Source organism: Cylas formicarius, unplaced genomic scaffold (genome assembly GCF_029955315.1).
Source record: "Cylas formicarius isolate icCylForm1 unplaced genomic scaffold, icCylForm1.1 PGA_scaffold_3__17_contigs__length_32017465, whole genome shotgun sequence".
In the NCBI taxonomy this organism is placed as follows: Eukaryota; Metazoa; Arthropoda; class Insecta; order Coleoptera; family Brentidae; genus Cylas; species Cylas formicarius.
Window position 1 is genome coordinate 3,245,059 of NW_026844326.1, and position 23,362 is coordinate 3,268,420.

General features: G+C 33.8%; 2 protein-coding genes across 3 annotated transcripts in view; one reads left to right on the top strand and one right to left on the bottom strand.

Annotated features, from left to right (window-relative positions):
- Positions 1 to 17,254, bottom strand: part of LOC132699002 (uncharacterized) — a 110,530-nt gene extending 93,276 nt beyond the window's left edge. The window contains exon 1 of one of the 2 annotated variants that reach the window (XM_060665385.1): positions 17,052 to 17,254. The gene's annotated coding sequence lies outside the window, so the exon portion shown is untranslated. Of the gene's footprint in view, positions 1 to 12,710; positions 12,777 to 17,051 lie in introns of those variants that run through there. The other variant, XM_060665386.1, reaches the window with a different exon arrangement.
- LOC132698999 (mucin-2-like) overlaps positions 1 to 23,362 on the top strand; it is a 475,159-nt gene that overhangs the window by 80,108 nt on the left and 371,689 nt on the right. The gene's annotated exons all lie outside the window — the stretch shown is intronic.

Genomic DNA, 23,362 nt, shown 5'->3' on the forward strand with positions numbered 1-23,362 from the left:
GGAGTAAGTTGGCCATTATTGCGTACAACAAACCTAAGGACTCGCATAGACCTGTTTACCACTTCCGCAAAATGTATCAACTTAGTTTAGAATCGAAGGAAACAAAGTCTTTAATGCTAGTGACTGCCTCGATCTGGACTCCATCAATGTTATATCGGTGGTGAACCATACTCAACGAAAGACTAAACATAACTATTAATACGAACCAACTGAGTATGACCAGACAGCAAACAGTGAATCCACTGGACCAACCCAGCCCTCAGGTCCATAGCTCTAAGCTTAGAGACAAGATGCACATGACCCACCCGGTCAAACGCCTTGGAGAAATCAGTATATACACAATCCACCTGACCAAGAACCTCAAAGGCGTTCAATAAAAATTGTTGGTAGGTGAGTAAACGTATTTGTATTTATTCATTTGTTCATAGACAGTCAGTGGCATCACCGATTTCGTTGAAAAAAAAATTACATCCATTTATGAGCAGACTTGATCTCCTAATTTATTTTGTACTCCGTCGCACGGTTTTCACATAAAAATAAAAACTAATTTCTCCGCATGCACAGAAGAGGATTTTATTTTTTTAAGCGAAAACCGTGCATCTATTGAAAAAAATCAAAAAATTAAATTTCTGTAGAAATGATTGGAGGTTGTAAGAATAATTTTTATTTTAGTAAGTAAAATTAAGTAAAATTCCGTACGCCCGCCACTGATATAGTTTATCAAAATCGTGGTACACTTAATAATGCCTCTTGATATATAGTACATGTTTGATAAATTTGAATAAAATATCTAAAATGGCATTACAGATATTAAAAAAATATATTTTATTTTTGAAGACTTTACCACCCTGTATTTCAAAAGTTAAGACATTTAGGACATATGCTCATATAAAGTTTTCTTTTTAAAATGGACCCAAAAATCTCCGCCTTAATTATAGACATTCAGTTTAGAGCAATCACGCGATTTCATGTAAGAATATTGAGTATGCTCTGAGGGTGTCAAAATCAAAAATGCAAGAAAATGTAAAATGTAAACCTCACAAAGTAAATATAGTAAATATATAAAAAATATATAAATTATAGACGCCCAAATTTTTGTAACCGACAGACAATTTCACAAATCCAAAATGGCCACACCAACTTCGGCAGCAAGGTTATATGGTCCGACGAAGTTTATATAATAATTAAGTAAGAGATTTTTGGGTGCATTTTAAAAAGAAAACTTTATATGAACATATGTCCTAAACGCCTTATATATTTTTTTTTAATATCTGTAATAACACCTTAGATATTTTATTCAAATTTGGCACACATGTACTATGTATCAAGAGGCATTGTTGGTACACCACTGATTTCTTTTAAATTAAAAATTATTCTTACAACCTGCAATAATTCATAAAGAAATTTAATTTCTTTGATTTATTCAATCCGATGTGCGGTTTTCGCTTAAAAATATAAAAACCTCTTCTGTGCATGGTCATAACAATATCGTTAATATGACAACAAGCAGAGAAATTAGTTTTTAATTTTATGTGAAAATCGTGCGACGGACTACAAAAAAAATTAGGAGATCTAATAAATGAATGCAAATGTCAATAGTTTCTTTTATCGAAACCAGTGGTGCCACTGACTGTTAAATCGTTGTGAAAAATAAAATATCTATTAAATAATAGATGCCTGTTCTTTTTACTTCTGCAGTTTAATTAATAATAACATAACACCCTAACAACAAGGTAAATAACAAACGATTCTTATTTTAAAAAACAACACTACCTACTATTAATAATTTTTTGAACATTTTGAGAAAGAAGAAAAACATAGAAACTAGATAAGTTGTTGGAAGTGTCCTCGTGAACTATACCTATAGTGTTTCTTATAAAATCGCAAGAAGCTCTTATATGATCCTTCAGCTCTTCTGCAGCGTGGTGCGATAATCCAGACTACTAAGATGCACCCATAAGAAAAAATCCAAACTATTTAAATCTAGGCAACTAAGGGGATATGATTGAAGTCCGCCGCGACCAACCCTAAATATATGAATTAAATATTCTGTTACTGCAACACTAAAGTGAGCAGGCGCTCCGTCACCCGTAAGCCACAATCTGTTCCTAATTAAATATGGTACTTCTTCTAGCAATTCGAGACCAAACATTTACCGAAAACTGTTCTTGATGTTTAAATTCTACCACTGCAAAGGGGGTTTTCATCGACCCAAATATGATTATTGTGGAAATTTCTGATAGCATATCTGGAAAAAGTAGCTTCACCTGTAAATAGTATTTCTTGGTCAAACAAGGTATAATACGCAAGAATTAGCGTGTAAGGGAAAATATTAATGGGTACAATACAAAATCGTGCAAACTTTTCCAAATCGAAGAAGTGCGAGATATTCAGAATAAAAGAATTGAAAACTGCTTCTTCAATTTCTGGAGTTCTCACAGTCCAAAGGGACCCTTTTAAATGATTGTTTGCCCTGTTTCAGTCACGTACATTTCAATATGTTCGCCTCTCTGGTATGACTCCATTATGAAAGCGCTCTGGCCTAGCTTCCAGCGCACTGCCATCAGCCAAACCATACAACAATGCATATATGCCAACTCCTCATTTTTAAACTCGACCGTTCTTTTTAAAAGTAAAAATGCTAGAATAGTTTAAACACTGATGTCAAACCACTGTGAAATAACCGCCTTGACACAAAATTAATAATTCTTACTGACAACCTACTACAATGATAAGTAATAATTATAAAAATTTCAAAAATACACCTTAGAGTTTACGTACTTCGTATTCGTACTTCATTTTTTTGAAGTATTTTAATAAAACACATGACAATTATTTAAGTAATATAATAATTATCTGCAGAGAAAAGGTTTTCAAGCAAAAAAATCAAGGTATTAAATTTCAGTGGTGTACCATCAGCGTCTCCCAAAATAGACACTGGTGTGGTATACTGTAGTGGTATACTAAGTAATGTCTCTTGATATATAGTACATGTGTGCCAAATTTCATTAAAAAATCTAGAGCAGTTTTACAGATGTCAAAAAAATATATTTTATTTTTTAAAAGTGTTCCGAACTGTATCTCAAAAGTAAAGGCATTTAGGACATATGTTCATATGAAGTTTTCTTTTTAAAATGTTTGTTAAAATTTTATGTTGATAACAATATCGGGTTGAGACAATGTCACTGTCACTCATGTATATATATATATATATATATATATATATATATATATATATATATATATATATATATATATATATATATATATATATATATATATATATATATATATATATATATATATATATATATATATATATATATATATATATATCCTCACGTATTGATTCACGGATGGAAAAATGTGATGACACTATATTCCGGGATATCATCCGTTCGCTCGTTGAACTCCGACTGGAATCCTGCATCCGACTGGAATCCTGCATCCGACTGGAATCCTGCAAATCTTGCATCCGACTGGAATCCTGCAGACGTTTCGCCAAAATCTCACTTGGCATCTTCAATGCTCGCGCTCGTGTTCGAAGTGTTTTCGGAGCGCGAGCATTGAAGATGCCAAGTGAGATTTTGGCGAAACGTCTGCAGGATTCCAGTCGGATGCAAGATTTGCAGGATTCCAGTCGGATGCAGGATTCCAGTCGGAGTTCAACGAGCGAACGGATGATATCCCGGAATATAGTGTCATCATATATATATATATATATATATATATATATATATATATATATATATATATATATATATATATATATATATATATATATATGATATTATTATATACATAATAAGATTCTTAGATCTAGAAGAGCATCGACAATATGACAAAATGACAAAACACATATTGAAGATTTATTACATATCAGAATATCAGCGAAAATAAATGAATTGGACTGGTTGAGTATTAGTCATATGTATAAATATCATTTGCTAATTTTTGTACACAAGTTATTACCTACCAGAACACACATATATGCATTTACATGATAAAAATTACACAGGGATAGGCAACATACTGGAAATATACAACAGTAAAGCGCTAAAGTGTGGAACAAATTTATTTAAAAATCAGAAATTGGATTTCAGGAAAAGTGCTCGTCATGTCTATTATAATTTTTTTTTGTGTTTTTTTTTGCAGTAAACAGAAAATTTACAGTGTGGGTCATAAAATAGATGTCAATACCAAGTTCCTTTTTTTAAATAGTACACCATTTTTTTAAATCCATAACATTACATTGATAACGAAATTATTGATTGAATTAAAAGTTGCTAAATTGAAATCCTTATACAGACCACCAAAGAGCAATTTTGTCTCATTTTTAAACATTTTGAAAAGTCTAAGCTAACATAATTTACGGTGGTGATACAAATGCAGAAATATTACGTTTAACAGATCGCCAAATAAGAGACTTTTAATTTCCAGCAAATTACTACAGTACCAACGCGAATTACAGATGAACCATCCACCTTATACCCAGAAAAGAAAATAATTTTCATAGCGGAACTCTAGACACCTCACATATTTCATTACTCTTTAACTCACTACGTAATGCAAAATAAGTAAATCAATAAAGGTAAGATTTGTTGCTTTTTTTTTTATATCACATTTTATAGATATAATTTCAGTGATGGATGATTTTTAAAAGAAGTAAAAATCAAAAACAAAAAAATCTTGATTAACTTTTTTATAACGATTATTCTTTCGGAACTCTATTGTACAGCTAACAATAAAGTTCCGAAATAACCAAAATGCTTAAGATTAAACTTATTTAAAGGTCTTTTTTCGAGAATGATCATGTGTAGCGACTCTGCGCTGAGCGGGATTTGTTAATTGTTTTCTTTTTTGTTATGTTTTTATTCATTTTTTTATACTATTTTTATTTCAATTATCAAAAACTTTTTCATTTATTGCGTGTTAAGAATCGAACATATGCAAGTATCTATTTGAATATTACTTTCAGTGTCTGTCTGTGAACTTGAACTTTTTTGCTGTCTGTGAACTACTTTTTTGCACCCATAATAAATATTATTTCTACTATTATCATTATTTTCGAATTTTGTGTCAAATTTCACGCATAATTCATCTAGTATATCCGTTACTTTTTATGAGCAAAATTAAGTAGCTAGTATGAGTAAATTTCCGAAATTACATTTCCGCCAGTAAAGAAAAATGAATATGGCGCGTTTAAACGAAACACAGAGAGTTGAAGACCCATTGCAATATCCACAGTGAGTAAAATTAAGAGAAAATTTATAGATACGGGGCATGTAAAACATTGTCTACGGTGATGTCGTCTAAAAACAATAACGATGTTAGCCAACTTTCAGCTTTGCGTGTATTAGAAATAGAAAATATTCAACAACGTCCAATAAAAATTTCAATTCTCTGAGAGATAGGTATACAAAATGGTTTTAAAAAAATGGTGTTCTATTTTTAAAAAGGAACTTGGTATCGGCATCAACTTTTTGACCCACCCTATGTATTTTCTATTTACTTCAAAAAATGATTTTAAAATGAATTTGTTCCATATTAATAATATATATAAGATTTGTATAGTATCTAATGCAACAAGTGTGGTAAACGACATTCGAGTAACTACAAATAATCAGTAACAATTATTATTTATCATTATGCTGTAAATAAATCACATATTGAAATATAAATAATCACAGGCCAACAAAGATTTTTCATATTTTTGGAGTAACAAGGACTAAACTAATAGGAAAACGATGTTTTTTTATGACGCAACGTTTTTGAATTAATTTTTAAGATGTCATATTTATTGTTTAAAGATAGGAACATTACATTACACTGACTTTCATTTTGCATAAATTAACAGAATATTAGCAGACACATTAACAGAATAATTCACGTTAGTGAGCATTGTGCAGGTTATTTATTGTTAAGTAAAATAACACACCTGTTTAAAAAACAATAATACAATTTTATTTCGAAATGTGAAACTCGTATTTTTAAAAAACGATTTTTTATTTAAAACACAAGTAACACAATAATAACTACTGCAAAGCGACTTCAAGACTGTCTTATCCTACGATTAGCGCGCGTATTTATATTATTAAAACAGCTGAATAAGCATATGTCTCGTATTACTATCTTCTATTAACATATTCATCATAAGTGGCCATATAACTCCTCCCTCCTCAAGTTTGAGAAAATCGGGGTTGATTTTCGAGAATTTTTAGTTGTATGCCCACCTTTACATTTTGTTTTCTTTTTAGGTAATAATAGATTACAATAATAATTATTATTAAAATTATAATAATAAGTATTACAGAAATCGAAACACTAGAGTTTATCAAAGCTAAGTAAGTGTTTTAGAGGGCGATTTACTAAGTTTCGAGCACTTTCCATATCTTCTTTTATATTTTCAACATTAATTTCTGTAGTGGTTCGATATTTTGAACCAATTCTTCATTAATAACTATTGACGGAAGTTTTAGTCTTTAATTACGTCTCCTTTTTGAGGGTCATAGTTATTATTTTTAATTTTAACGTTACGGGCAGAATTAAAGATGCTTTATTTATTATTTCAACACTTTGTTGATTTGGGCAATAAAAATTTATTTTTTCTTGGGAATTCGGGATAACTACAATAGAGTTATCATTTAATTGGGTAGCTGAGGTTTCTTTATATTCGATTGGAATCATTGGACAATGATTAGATAAATTAATTGTTGGCCGAATATAGGGTTCGTTTTTATTAAGCAGATTATTGGGGCATAAGGACATGTTCTCGATTTTGTAGCAGTTTTCCTTCGGGTTAAAGGAATCGTCTGTCGATTTCAAAAGGTAGGGATTGTTTATAACGGATATTTTATTATTAATTGGTATGGGGTATATACGGTACAGATCATAAGACTTATTAAAAATAAGAGGTATAGCTACGTAAAATATAACGTCATTTTTGATCGTAACGTCAGCGTGCGTCACTTCGTAGTATTTAATTCTGCTATCAAAGGGAATTCGTCGAAGTTTAGAGATAGTATTCTTAAGTTCTTTATATTTAAAAATGCTAAGGTGCATTACATTTATTTCAGCGAAGTTGATAGTGGTCTGCACATTCATTCGTATTTCATTGACAACACGAAGATTATTTTCCAGGTTGTCGAGTAAAATAATGAAATAAGAGGTTATTGTTATAGTTTGCGTCATTTTTGCTAGGAAGTTAATTTGGGTCAGTATATTTTGCTGATTATTTTTTATATATTTCAGCTGAATGTCTATGTCCTTTATCAGCCGTTTAACGATCGTCTTTTATATATTGGTCGTATTTTTGACCATCATCTGAGCCTAGAGTTCCAAATAAATATTTTTGTGCCTTTCCAACGAAATTAAAGAGTCCCCTTTTCAATCTTTTTACTGGAGTGGTATAATGATTAATAAAGGCTTTAATAGATTCCGCTTGGTATATAAGATCTAGGGTCCGAGTTACTAATAAGTGACTTAAGGGCGTATTTAAATTATATAGGGTAGCATTAATTCGTAAAAGTGTTGATTTCGTTAATGTTAAACAATCCTGTAAGTTACTCAAATTAACATGATAGTAGACATGATGAAAGTTTGTTACAACATAACTGTTTCCTTGATGTACTGGTAACAGGGGATTTGTTATATCTTCGACTTTATATTGGGCACTTACGATTAGCGGCAGCAGGAGAATGGCAATCTTCATTCTTACCTAAAACTTATAAATGTCTTTTAACATCTTTCGAGTGTATTTGGTTTTTAAATTGAGTTATTTTATATTTAGGTTGTAACTTTTGTGTTAACTTCCGAGGTGTATTTATTAATTGATTAGTACCTTTAGGTATTTCGGTGTCATTTTTGCGTTTTTCATTTAGTTTTGCTAAAACATTTGCCTTTTTTGCATTAAGTTTTAAATTTATTTTTTCAGTAAGTTCCTTAAACATTTCCACAAGTTTGTACACATAATCTGTTTGCAATTGATTTAGGTTTTTCTTGAAATTTAGTTGATAATTCAGATTTCCTTTTAGAATTTGGAAAGGAGTATACTCATCGGAAGAATATTATAATTTAGTATTGCGATATCCATTAGCTCTTGGATCGTTTTAGTACGATATTCATTTTTAAGAGCTACTAGACTTTCCTTAAGGATAGAATGCAATCTTTCGACTGCTGAGTTTGAATTTGCATTATGCGGGGTAGTGAAATGTAACTCGACTCGATACGTTTTACACAAGTCTTGTACTAGGTTACTTTTAAAGCTTTGTGCGTTGTCCGTAGTAATTTTACTTGGTGTTCCATGATGTGAAAAGAATTTAGTTAAGCTATGACATATTTCGAGGGAAGGTTCATTAACTGGGTATGCTGCTGCAAATTTAGAGAAATCTATTATTGTAAGATATTTTTGTCCTGATATCGAGTATATATCCATATCCATACAAATATGTTCTAAGGGTTTAGTTCCGATTGGTGTAGGTTTGTAAACGATTTATAAGGATGTCTATCATATTTCGTTTTTTGCCATATTTCGCATGTGTTAACGAAGTTTATTACGTCTCTTTCCAAGCTTGGCCAATAATTCCTCGATGTGATGATTTTGTAGTGTTATGTCTTTCTATTATTTCTTCCTGTTTTCTTTTATCTTTTAATGTTTAAATGCATTATTTTTAAACGTTTCCTGAAAGGTGCTTATAATTACTGGTTCTAGTTCTTTATTAGGGAAATGTAAACAGTAAATGTCTGGGGGTAAATTGTCTCGTAGAAGCTTTTGAATTTCTTCCATTGTTGGGTTTTTGTTAATGTACATCATCAGTCTTTTCTTAGTGTCAAATAATCTTTCTGTTCTTGCATGAGGTTGTGTTAAATCAGTCCATTTAAATATAATTTCATTTTTAAAGGTATTAAGAGCTTTATTGACATATGGAGCTCCTATAATTGGATTTTCCATAAATGTATAAATGTACCGTGTCCGTTTCAGAGTTGTCTACCTTTTCTTGAGCTTCTTTACTTGTGGATGGGTTATTTTGTTCTTCTAGTTTTTCGGGTTGTAGTGTCTTTTTAACTGTATTTGGAGGTCTTATTTGAATATCCGAAATTATCTTAATTTTGGGTTTCTTTTTCGGCCAGTGACATACGAGTATTTCAATATGTTGATTTTGATAGGTGACTAATCATTGATTTTACCTTTAGCCAATACAACTGGTCTAGTCCACATCATAGTTTAGGGATTGCTATTCGTGTAACATGATTCTCTCTTGCATGGTTTTTGATATTAATTAAGGTTTTCCAAAGCACATAGTAGGTTGCTTTTTGGTTAGATGTTTCTTTAGTCACTAAATAATAAATAAAAAGATTATTTTTATTGTCAAATAATGTTGCTATTTCTACTGGTTTAGCGTTTTATGATTGTAGGTTGTTAAATTTTTGTTTAAAATCTACAGCAATGGCTTGTTCCATTTTTAAATCGGCAGCGACACATTGCGCTAAAGGATAATTTTGTTGATCAAAAAGATTTGCTTCAAATTCCTTAATTATCTCCGAGCGTTCGATTGGTTTCCAATTTTTTTCAAATTTTTAAAATTCTTTCAGACCTTTCAAACAGATTTTCCTGTGATTCGAAGAAGTGTTTAATCTTTTCGTGCCATAAATATTGGTCATTTTTTTCCTCGTATTCTTCACATACAGCTGACATATGTGTTAATGGGGGTTTTACTAGATCTACAGGGTGTATTTCTTTGGGTGGTCGTGAGATGGCGTCAGCATTGACATTCTGTTTGCTTTTTTTATATAAATTTTAATTTTTTATGAATTTCCTGTAATATCCGGCAAGACCAAGGAAGGGTTTAATTTCTTTAGGAGTGTTCGGAATTTTAAAATTGTTAATGGCTGCAATTTTTCTGGGGTTCGGTTCAACTCCGTCCGGTGTTATCACGTGTCCTAGGAATTCCACTGTTTTCTTTAGGAATTCAGATTTATCCAATTGTATTTTCACATTGAAGAATGCAAGTCGTTCAAAGACTAATTTTAATGAGTCCATGTGTTCCTGAAGACTGGTCTAGTATATAATGATGTCATCCATATACAGGAGACATATTTTTCCTAGTAATCCACGCAATACATTGTCCATTGCGCGCTGAAATGTAGAGGGTGCGTTTTTAAGACCAAATGGCATACGTGTATATTCGTAATGTCCATGCTCTACGTTAAATGCTGTTTTCGGGATGCTTTCAGGATCCATTTCGATTTGGTGGAATCCACTGGCGAGTTCCAACGTTGTGAAATATTGGCATCGTCCTAGTTTATCCAATATATCAGTGATATTAGGTATTGGGTATTTATCGTCTATAGTCTTCTCATTTAATTTTCTGTAGTCTATCACGAGTCTCCGCTTTCTACGTCCAGATACATCTGCTTTCTTTGGTACAATCCACACTGGTGAACTTCAAGGGGAACTTGAGGGTTGAATTATTCCTTATTGTAACATTTCTTCCATTTGCCTATTGACTTCTTGTTTATTGACAGGCGGATACCTATATAATTTCACATGTACGGGAATTTCGTCGGTAGTTTTATTGTATGTTTTGGTTAGTTTTTATGTAAAAGGTTTTCGAATTTTCTTATAAATTTAAATAGCTGTTTCTTCTCTTCCGAATTTAGATGATCGTGTCGTATTAAATTTCCAATATCATTTTTTTGAAATGTTTGGTTTTCTGCCATTGGACTATTGAGAACTGGTGTTTATAAATTAAATATTTCGAAGTTGTTAATTTCGAATGGTTTTAAAGGTAAGTTGTTGTTAACGCTACCTTCGAGGGCAATTGATTTGTCTAAATGGTTAGATATATCAATAGTATAAGAATTATTAGTAATCATAACAAGGGTTGGTTGTAATTTAATTGCATCGTCCCGATAGTAGGGCATTATCCATGTCGTATTATTAGGAAGGTTAGTCCTTAGTGTTGCTTTCTGTATAGTTTTTGGGGGAATTTCTACTGCGTAGCAGTCGAAATTTTGTCTGTATTGAAAGGGAATTTCTGTATATTGGTTTTTTAACTTCGTATTCTTTAAATAATGGGATAGTTGCTTTATGCGTGGCTTTGTTTGAACCTGTTTGAAAGATATTTACGTAAAGTTTAATTAATTCGGGAAAATAAATTTCTGCTAAAGAGGGTCTAAGAAGAGATGCATGAGAACCTGTATCGATTAGTAAACGGCTTTGATAGTTAGGGATTTCGATGTAGGGTAACTGATTTATTTGGAAACTATTTAGGGTTAAACAGGGTTTGCTTAGTCCGAAGCTACTGACTGAAAATTTTCTAATTGATCAACGATGCTATTTTCCTCTTCGAACGGTTCAACATTTTCGTAGTTTGGGTCGTATTTACATTTACAATATTCGTATTCGTTGGGGACTTAAATCAACTTCGGGTTCGTTAGTTTCAGAGTTAATGTCGCTGTTTTCTACGTTAGTTCTTAGAATGTAAAGTTTGGTTTACCTGTTGGTTGGAAATGATTATATTGTCATCTAATTTGAGAAAATGGCTTTTTAAGTTGTATACTTACACCTGACATTGGTTGAGGGTATTGATTTTTTGAGTTCTGGGGGTTGTTTTGATTAGAGGTGTGGGGTTGTTGAACGGGTTGCCTGAAAAATTGGTTTTGTGGCTTAAAGAATTGATTCTGAGGTTTGAAAAATTGATTTTGTGGTTTGAAGAATTGATTTTGGTGTGACATTTGATGAGGGGGATTGAAAGGTAAATTCGATTGTCTATAGGGTTGAATTGGTGGGTTGTTGAATACTCTTTGGGTGTTTGACCAGATATGATTGATTGGTTTCTGTATATTGTGCCGCATTAGGTTATTATTTTGTAGATAATTATTTTTAAACTGACTTTGACTTGTTAGGATTTCATAATTTGTATTAATGTCAATAGCATTATCTAGATTTTGAGGATTTTGAACTATAAGTAACATTCTCAACTCATTAGAAAAATTCGCCAAAAGATGTTGTATTGCTGTTAATTCGTTTTGAGAAATTAATATTGCTCTCGCTTTGGCATTGTGAATTTCGGAACATATTTTTGTATTAATTTTGGTGACTAAGGCTTTGAGTTTTTGGATATAATCTTGAGTAGATTCATTTTTCTTGGATAAAAATATTAATTGTTGCTGAAGATTTGCAGAGATTAGATCAGTGAATTTTTGTGTTAAAGCTAATCTTATCTCGACTAAACTTGTAAGGTCTGGTCGATTTAATAAAAAAATCTTCGGCTGTTCCTAGTATTTTTGATTTAATTGCCAAAATAATATATTCCTGTTGCAATACATCGTTGTTAAAATATCTTTCGTGAAAATTGTCGATTTGTTTAATAAAAGAATCCAAACGAGAAGGGGTACCATCAAAGGTTTTTAGCAAACTAACGGTTGATCTCAAAGCGTCGGCCATTGCACTAGCAGTTTCGACTTCTAGACTAGTATTTACAAAAGTAGAATTATTTTCGTCTATACAATATAATAGAGAAATATTAGAGTAAAGTTCGTCTATATCTCGCAGTTGATTATTTGTTGAATTATTTCTTCGAGGATAAGTAATATCCGATAATCTATTTCTAAATTTCTTCATGAAATTTTCACCAACAATTTAAAATTTTCACTTCTTAACTAACAGCAGTCACAACTCTAAGGAACACAATTCAGTAAAAACTTACAATAAGGTCCTAGTTTCGTTCCTGTATCAACCAACACGTTCGTCGGAGAGATTCACTTCCCAAGTGGGGTATTGGTTGTAGTGGACGCTGGATTACACCAATTCGTCCCGCTGACTCTCGAACGGCCTACCGATATAGTCAATGGTGCCAGGAGTCCCAACTGCTCCGCGTAGTAGATCTGGAGTCCCTTTCTTAACCGTTGAAATGGAAGCGTGTCGTACCGTCGATCCAATGCATTAACAATCCCAAGGGTAATCCAGCGCACAAATCACTATCGATTTGCGACGGCGATCCGGTACACTACTTGTAACGGAGAGTTTTCCAAAAACACGCTGAAAACAATCCTACCGACTGCGCCAATTTTATTTCGAAATGTGAAACTCGTATTTTTAAAAAACCATTTTTTATTTAAAATACAAGTAAGACAATAATTACTACTTCAAAGCGACTTCAAGACTGTCTCATCCTACGATTAGCGCGCGTATTTATATTATTAAAGCAGCCGAATAAGCGTATGTCTCGTATTACTATCTTCTATTAACATATTCATCATAGAGTCATGTGGGGCAAGTGTGCGCAGCGGGTAAGTGTGCGCAAGCTTATTATTTATAAAACCGTTGACAGTAGAGTAGGGGAATCAACTGCCTTCAGTAGTCACTACGACGTTGGACAAAAGACTAGAGTCTTGTCTGGCAAAGTTACGTAGTTTTAGTAATATTGGTAAGTAAAAATTTTGGTTATTATTCTTACGATTTTTTCCAATTTAGAATTCAAATACTTTTATATTTATGTAGCGGTAATTAGTATTAATTATGTCCAATTATGCTCGTTTATATATCTAATTTTATCAGCTATACATCAAAACTTGGTAGAATGACGCAAAAATGTGTAATTTTAAACTAAATCTGTAAAGGCGATTAGGGTTAAGTGTACGCATACGGTTGTGGGGTAAGAGTCCGCATATTTTAATGCGTACTTTTACCCTGATAGTGAGTTCTTTGTGTATTGACACTCGTTGTTATTTGTTTCAGGTTATACTTATATATTTCTTAAAAAAAAACTCCAATGCCTCGAAATTACAAGCGGAAGGCTCCACACAGGTCCGTTGTTACCCGTGATCAATTTCATGCTGCTGAGCGATTGATTGCCGAAGGTTTAAGTAAAAGAAAAGCAGCTGAATAGGTTGGAATGAAAGAGAGTACTAGGAAGCGATTAAAATCTGATTCAACTGCTCTAAAATTAGAAAGATTTACTTCAACTTTCACAAGTGAGCAAGAAAATGAAATATATAATTATTTAAAAAGATGTGATGATCTCTATTATGGTCTCAATATGACAACTCTAAGAACATTGATCTACTAGTATGCTGAAATAAATCATATTCCTCATCGGTTTAATCAAAAGTCGAAAATGGCTGGACGTGATTGGGTGTATGGATTTTTAAAAAGGCACCCTGACTTGAATTTACGACAACCCACGTCAACTAGCATAGCTAGAGCAATGGGGTTTAATCGTTTCCAGGCCAGTTTTACAACTTGCAGAGTCTTCAAGACAAGTATAAGTTTAAGCCTTCATCACTTTAAAGACAAAGTGCAACCCACTAAAGAGAATCCAGTGTTATTGATATTAGATAACCACAGTAGTGATCTTTCTTTAGCTGCTGTCAACGTTTGTCGCGAAAATGGTATTCATTTACTTACTCTTCCACCACACAGTAGCCACAAAATGCAACCTCTAGATCGTTGATTTTTTTGGACCATTGAAAACGAAATTTGCTTACGAGTGTGACAAATGGTTAAGTAGTAACCCAGGACGGGTCATTGGGCAGACAGAAGTGGCTCAACTAATTAATGAAGCTTTAAAAAAAGTCGCAACTGCTAATAATGCTACTTCTGGGATATGGCCTATCGATATAGAAATTTTTTCAGAAGAAGATTTCGCAGCAGCTTCTGTTACTGACATAAATCTTCCATCTACATCATCTGAGAAAAGTAGCTCACAGAATATCACAGCTACTAGATCTACTGCATTTTCTACATCAGAGTCTTTGCCAAGTACTTCTAATGCTTTAACTGTATCAGAACTTCAACCGAGTACGTCTTCAACATTGTATCCACTACCAACTTCATCACACGTGAGCACTGTAACAGATTTAGCTTTAGTTGTAGTGACTCCATCATCAGGTCCTCAACCAGCTGCAGATACATGTTCTAATTGATATACACCTTTGTCATCAATCCAACCGTTTCTGAAAGCGAAAGAACAAACAAGACGTACAAAAGGTAAAAAATCTATTGTCGCTACCGATAGCCCTTTCAAATTAGAATTGTAAAAAAAAAGTCAGGAAGAAGAAGAAAAAATAGCTAAAAAGAAACGACGTTTAGAATTGAAACAAGAAAATGCTTGTGCAAATAAAACTGAAAATTCTAAAAAAAAAACAAAGAAGAATACTACTACCAAAGATAAGGCTGTTAAAGTTAAGGCTAGTCAAGAAAATATTAATGATTTTAAGGAAAATGATGATTACTGTGCATTGTGTGGTGAAAAATACGTTGATCCACCTACAGAGGATTGGATTAAATGTAGCTTATGTCATAGCTGGTGGCATGAACAGTGCACTCATTATGAAACTGGTGCTTTCATATGTGATATATGTTCTAATAATTAAGATTTTATCATATTCGTTAACAACGATCTCATTTAAATTTATCTCTAATCAAAACTGTTAACTACTCTAAGCCTTATTCTCGATAAAAATCAAGTTAAACAGTATTTGTCAAAAATTATATATTTAATATATAAATATAAAAAATGAAGTAAAAAATGATAAGTATTGATAAAAATAATATTTATAACATTAAATATGGTGTAACTATATGTAACAAGTTATGGTTTAAATTATTACAAATGCGCACACTTACCCGCAGTGCTGCGCACGTTTACCCCAATATTGGGGTAAGTGTGCGCATTCTGACTCACATTTATTTTATTTTATTTCTTTAATTACAATTAAGTAAATTGAATTTCATGTTACGTAATTGTTAAATCAATAAATCCTTTAAATAAATACTTTTATTTCAATTTATTTTGTACAATTATTACAATTTTATGACCATACAAAAAAAAAATGCGCACTCTTGCCCCACATGACTCTAAGTGGCCATATAGCTCCACGCTTATTTTAAAGTCAAAAATTGATGACCAAGACAAACCTTGAGCGGAAAATTTTGTTTGTAAGGTGTGTTAATTTTAAATAAAGTTGGAGTATGTTTTAAATACCTACGTGCAAAATTTCTCGCTCTCTCAGATGCAAAATTAATGGAACGAATTTTTGTAGGCCCTCAAACAAGGCCATTAATTGAAGATTTTGTGAATACCATTATCGAATCTGGAAATGGTGTATGAGTTTTATTTATAGATGTTATAAGAGGTTTTCTCGGAAACAACAAATATCTTGTGTCGTGAAAAATGGAACGCAGATATCAAGTTGACTAAACATTGCAATGATGTTCTTGTGCTAATAAAAGTAATGCTTAAATCAACTGAAATTTTCATTTATTCTTTTAATGTTTGTAACAAACCTTACGTGATAGGGAAAAAGTAATATCCGATAATCTATTTCTAAATTTCTTCATGAAATTTTCACCAACAATTTAAAATTTTCACTTCTTAACTAACAGCAGTCACAACTATAAGGAACACAATTCAGTAAAAACTTACAATAAGGTCCTAGTTTCGTTCCTGTATCAACCAACACGTTCGTCGGAGAGATTCACTTCCCAAGTGAGGTATTGGTTGTAGTGGACGCTGCAATATGCAAGAAAATCCACTAAACGAAGTTTTTCGGTCAAGGGGGAGAGATCTTCCAAAAATAAATGGACTTAACTATTGTCTGCGACTTTGTTTTATTTGTTTAGATTTATTAATTCGGTTTTTGTTCTTGTGCTAATAAAAATTTTCATTTATTCTTTTAATGTTTGTAACAAACCTTATGTGATAGGGAAAATGCTTATCAGATGTAAATTTAGGGGGGCTAAATTATACAGAATCAAATGTCAGATAGAAATCAACTTTCAAAACTTTAAAAATTATTGGCCGGTGTAATCACTAACTAGATTTCGCCTGTAAACTTTGGTAAGTCCTGAAAGTCCTGTTATTATTATAATTATTATTATTTCATTTTGCATTAACCCGAGAGTCATTTTTTACAATCCTGACAAATTTTATATAGTTTCAAAAGATGATATGCGAAATATTCGGTCCACTGTCCGTCGATTAGTTTCCAATTCGCTGTCTCTAAACGACACGTCGTCAATCCACTTTCCTAACAACGAAACGTACCTCACTAGCATTTTTCGCAATGATTTGCACCCTACATCTCGTATGACCTTCACCGAGTGCTCCATTTCCTCCCCGCGCTGTTTTTCCCAAGCAAATCGCCGCCTTAACACTAGAAACTACCACGGAATCCGTTTTATATAGTATCCAAAGAAAGGTAAGGTTTGTTACACAACGCGAAATTGCCCACGCAAGTTTGCCGGAAATTCGACACACCTCGGGATCGAGATGAATTTCACGGGAGAAGCTGGCCTATGCGACGACGCGGTCTTTCCATTGATTGCGGGAGAACGGGAGAACGGAGGAACGGTGGTGGAGGAGCGTCCGAGAGAGGTTTGCGGGTCATTGTGGGTAATATGCATTAAAAACTATAAAAAAAAAAGTTCAAAATTATGACTTCTTTGAACAAAAGAACACACAACGATAAACGCGTAAAAATGCAAATAATATAACATATTAATAATAATAATAAAGTCAAGCAAAAAATTGCGATTCTAGGGTGCAAGGTTCGGCGATATAATGAACGGTGTAAAAGACATAAATGAAATACATTCTTCAGGAAAACTCCACACGCATTCTACAGAAATTTAAATGCCAAAAAAAATGGAAAAGATATCAGACCGTCCCCAGAAGAAGTAATAAGATTCTAGATTAATGTATGGAGTCAACTCTCTCTCTCTTCAGTCTGTATCCTCTTGTAAGGATGTAGCGGCTAATGCGACGTCGTTCACTAGAGTCTCTTCACGGTCCTGGGCTTTGGTGATGAGAGTATGCATGGTCATCCCCGTAGGTTTTGTTAATTGGTCGATCCATCTTGTCGGTGAGCGGTCACTGTTTCTTTTTCCTTCGATTTTCCCCTGAATGACTATTTTCTCTAAGCACTCTACACCTCTTCTCATTACATGTCCAAAATATTTTAGGACACGCAATTGTATCAGGCTAGATAATCTTTGTTTGACTTTTAGTTGTAAATATATAATATGGAGTCATTAGTCCAGTGTTGTGTCCATGAAATATTTAGTAATTTCCTCCAACAATACATTGATCCCAAATACAAGTATTGATCAACAACCTCGAACCTGTACATCTGTTGCGTATCCGATCTATTATTATTAGCTCGGTCAATTATCATTATTTTTGTTTTGGAAGTGTTGAGTTCCAGACCTAGATACACGCTCTCTTTTTCAATCCTATGAATGAGATCCAACAATTCATCTGCAGTGTTTGCCAGTAAGACGGTGTCATCAGCAAATCGGAGATTGTTAATTTTTCTGCCATTAATTGCGACTCCTCCCATCCAACCATCGAGCGATTTCCTAATAATGTATTCGCTGTATATGTTAAAAATCTTGACATTACCTTTTTTCTTTTTTGTGAATCGTTATTTCATTTTTTATCCAGTCTTTTGGCCATTGTCCAGTTTTCCATATTTGATTGCATAGGTGAAGAAATAGGTTTATTCTCATTTCGCCCGTTGCTCTAAGTATCTCTGCTGTTAGTCTGTCAGGGCCTGGAGCTTTGTTATTTTTTAATTTGGGAATGGCTGCTTCTATTTCTTCTTCCCATCCTTCCGTTTGTTAAGACTCTACGTATCGTTCATCCCCATAGAGGTTTTCGCAGTAGGCTCTCCATGTCTCTGTTATATCTTTGATGTTGGTTATAAGGTTTCCGTTTGAGTGCTCTAATGACCACGTTCTGGGTTTGAAATCTCTGGTTATATATTTTATTTTGCGGAAGATATCTTTCGGTTGGTTTGATCTGGCGTGAGATTCCACTTCGCTGCATATAATTATTTTTATCTTCTTTACATGCACGTTTAATATCGAGATTTACTTTCCAATATTCTTGTTTATCTATGGTGTTGTTTATTTGACATTTTACTATATTATGAAAAAGTTTAGCAAAATAGTGCAAACAAGATTCTGGCCGTGGAGCAGGATGGAACTCGAACGGGGAGCAGAGGAGTGGCCAAATTCACAAAGGACCTCCAAATGCAATTTGGAATAGAGTTGTCGTGTTGGAGGCTTTTTGTAATAAAACAGAACTCCACTACAAGTCCTTTATTTATTCTGCGTCATGAGGTTCGGACATAAGCGCGCGAGATACCAGGCCGAGAGTCCCACATTCTAACCTCTCAAGACCATCGAATATGAACACCACAGACCACCGAAAACCCTGATGCAACTCCCCTTTTAAATAAAATAACATTACATTACAAAGTCTTTTAGCCATGCGGGCTTTTTCTGTTGGGAGCAATGAACGTCTATTTACTACGGACTGTTCTATGGACGCACTTTGTTCTGTTTTACTTTCCGACACCGCACTAGCTTCATTTTCGGGCTGCGATGAAACAAACTTCCGCATCACTTTTACATGTTTCTGGCATTGGTACCTGGACCGGTTTTTTATTAAAGTTTTGAGACTGGTGCCATCGATTTCGCCTAAATTCGCCTTGATCTGTTTGGATCAAATAAAATCTCGGTTCATCCAATTTTTTAATTATTTTCCCATATTTTTTTAGATCCGTAATCCAGACACCATCACCAGGAATGAGTTCAGATAATTCCTTAACTCTATGTCTCTTATCATAATTTTATTTTTCTTTTCTCTTTCTTTCCTACCCCAATTCAATGGATGATCGGGTGTCAATTAATTTTTCATATTTGCTTGGCAACATCGGTAAAGTTGAGCGCAACTTTCTTGACATTAGAAGTTCTATCGGTGTAAAACATTTCCAAGAGGAGTACATCTGTATGAAAGCAAGGCTTGCAATTTTGACAGTAGACTCGACTTTTCCATTGGATTGTGGGTACCGAGGGCTCGAAGTGATATGTTTAAAATTATATTTATTGGCAAACTCTTTAAATTCGTCCGAAAATTGAGGACCATTGTCACTTCGCACCTCTTCAGCAATCCCATAGCGAGCAAAAACCTCTTTCATTTTGCTAATTATTATTCGTGAAGTCATATTTTGTCCAAGAGTATTAATTTCAAAAAAGCAAGAATAATAATCTGTTGTTATTAAATACCAAACTTCGTGACATTTATACAGATCAACACAAATTTTTTGCCAGGGTCGAGTCGCGACATTTGTATCTTTTTGAAACGGTTCTTTAATATTAATTCTCTCTTCAATGCAATTTGGACAATTTTTTACTAAAATTTCGATTTGTGTAGAAAGGTCTACCTACCAAACACTCACTTTTGCTCTCTCTCTCTGCATTTCGTTATGCCCTGATGGCCTAAATGAATAAAATCCAAAACTTGTTTTTGCAGTGTGGGTGGAATGATTATACGTGTACCCTTGAGTAAGAAATTTCATTCATGGAAATCTCATTTCTAAATTGATAATAAAAAGTCAAATCGGGTGAAAGTTGATGTTTTTCAGGCCAACTCGTAGAGGAGTACTCGATCAATTTTTTACAAACTGGATCTTTCCTTTGTTCCTCCGCGATAAGTTTTAAAAATTTGTCTTTAATTAGTAAATTTTTTATTATCATAGAAACATGTGTCTCGACTTCACTTCGCAACTCATCTGGTTCGGTATACTTCAGAGGATTGCGACTTAACGCATCAGGCACAGTCAAATCTTTACTCGGTGTATAGATAACACTATAAGTATATCGCATTAATCGAATCCTGAAACGCTGTAATCGGGGGGTTAGATCGTCTAAATTTTTTGTAGACAAAATCTGAATTAACGGTTTGTGCTCTGTTTCTAAATATATTTTTGGAAGTCCCAAAATATACTCCATAAATTTCTCACATGCCCAAGTTAATCCCAAGCATTCTTTTTCAATTTGCGCATAGCGTTCCTCACTCTGCGTAAGAGTTCTGGATGCATATGCCACAATATCTTTATTTCCCGAGTCGTCAGTCTGAAAAAGTACTGCACCTAAGCCATATGATCTTGAATCTGAACTGACTATTATCTTTTTATTTGGATCGTAAAAAACTAAACAAGGTGCCTGTTTCAGTAGAGATCTTATTTTCTGAAAAGCCTCTTTTTGCATTGATTTCCAAGTGAAGATTATGTTATTTTTTAGTAATTCATTTAAAGGAGCTAAAATTTCCGATTTATTTGCAATGAATCTACCTGCGAAATTGACCATCCCCAGCCATTGTTGTAATTCACGTTTGCAAGTCGATTCAGGAAATTTTGAAATAGCTTCCACTCTAGAATGTTCAATTTCTATTCCTTTTTCAGAAATCCAGTGACCCAAAAAATTTATTCTTGAAACCCCAAAGAAACATTTACTTTTATTCAACGTAACTCCCTCGCTAGCAAGCTTTGTCAAGATCTGTCTCAATATCTTATCGTGTTCTGCCATTGTACTCGCATAAATCAAAATATCATCGATATGCTGAACAACGCCTTTTATTCCCGATAAAATTTTGTTAATTTTCAAGCTAAAGTATTCAGGAGCGCAACTAATTACAAAAGGTAAACGAGTATATTTGAATTTGCCAAAAGGTGTAATAAAAGTTGTTAAAACTTGGCACTCTCTTTTAATTTTGATTTGATAAAACCCATTATTTGCATCTAATTTAGAAAAATAGCGTGATCCCGCCAATTTAGGTAAAGTAGTCTCGACTTTATCGATTGGAAAATGCGATCTCAAAACGCTCTCATTTAGTCTTCTATAATCGCAACACAAGCGAACCCCCTTCCCTTTGGGGACTACAACAATGGGCTAAACCCGTGCAGTTGGTTCGTCAACTGATACAATTATGCCCAAAGACTGAAGTCATTTAAGTTCGGATTTTAATTTAGGTCAAAGTGGTAAAGGTACTCCCCTAGGAGCTGCCTGAACAAACGGTTTTGCTCCCTCCTTAATTTGAATTTCAATTTCTCCCTTGAATTCCTCCAGACCGTTAAGCAAGTTAGGAAATTCAGAGATTACATCTATTTTTGTTTTCTCATCTGGTAATATCTCTTGAAGACTCACTTGCCCTGTGAATTTTAAGATCTCTAGATCGACTATTCCTGATCTGCCTAAAATAGGAGTTTGTAAATTTTTTAAAACATATACTTGAAGTTGAGATTTATTATCTCGATAAGTGATTTCCAACTTTAAAGTGCCGATTACATGTAAAGGTCGACCATCTGGACCCGATATGACATCCTCCAGAGCTTTTAATTTTTTTAAAAGATTTTCTGGAATCAGATTTACTGCCACGCAAGTCACATCGGCTCCCGAGTCTACCAAAAACTTAATTTTATTTGAAAACCCTTCAATTTCTAGGCTACAAAACCATTGTGACATTGAGTCTGAATTTTGATTAGATTCTACCATTAATCCTATAAATCCATCTTTGTTGTTGTTTTCTTCTTCGGAATTTGATTCCTCAGATTCTTTCTCCACTGCCCTGACGCTTTTGTTTTTGCAAACCTTTGCCCAGTTTTCAATATTCTTACAATGTGAACAAGTTGCCTTCCGAGCTGGACATTTTTCCCGTGAGTGTGATTCCTTGCCACAGAAATAACATCCTGTGACTTCTTTGTTCTGTGCCCGTCCGGCTGTCTTTCCGCTGCTGCCTTTGCTGCTTCGATATTTTCTCTTGTCCAAGGCACAGACCTCTTTCCCCATGCCTTCGTCATTCCTTAGAATGTTACTTTGTCGTGAAAACATTTCCGCCTGCTTGGCCTCCTTAAATCTGATTTTAGCTGCAATCTGTCGCTGAGATTCTGATCTAGAATACCATCAACAATTCGATCTCTTATAAAATCGCTTTTCATGGTCGTAGAGCCACAAGTACAAACAAATTCACAGTGTTCCGATAAAACATGCAAATCTGTAATGAAAGATTCCACTGGTTCCCTGGGCTGCTGCCTTCTCCTGTTGAAACGAGCCCTTTCAAAAACTACATTTTTCTTAGGAAAAAAGTAATGATCGAACCCAACCAGTGTTTCTTGAAATGTATTTGCTGGATTTGGGAACTGCAAAATAATGTTTTCGCTTTCTGGCCCCATGATATAAATCAATATGTCGATTTTACCTTTGTCTGGCTTGGTGTTAAGCCCAGTTACCGCTAAATACCTTTCAAATCTTCTTTTCCATGTTGTCCAATCTCCCGGTTCCCGGAAATTGAATTTTTCAGGAGCTTGCACGTGCACACCTTGGTTTGACATTGTCGAAGTACCTGCACCGCGGTTGGCGCCACCCCTTTGTACAATGTTACCTCCTTGGCTACCGGTCCCAGCTTGACCACCTCCAGCGCCTGTTTGATCACCAGCACCTGGTGCCTGGTCGAAAAACGTCGGCATTTTCCTGGTCCACCATCTGCTTACATCCCCTTCACAACTGTATCGA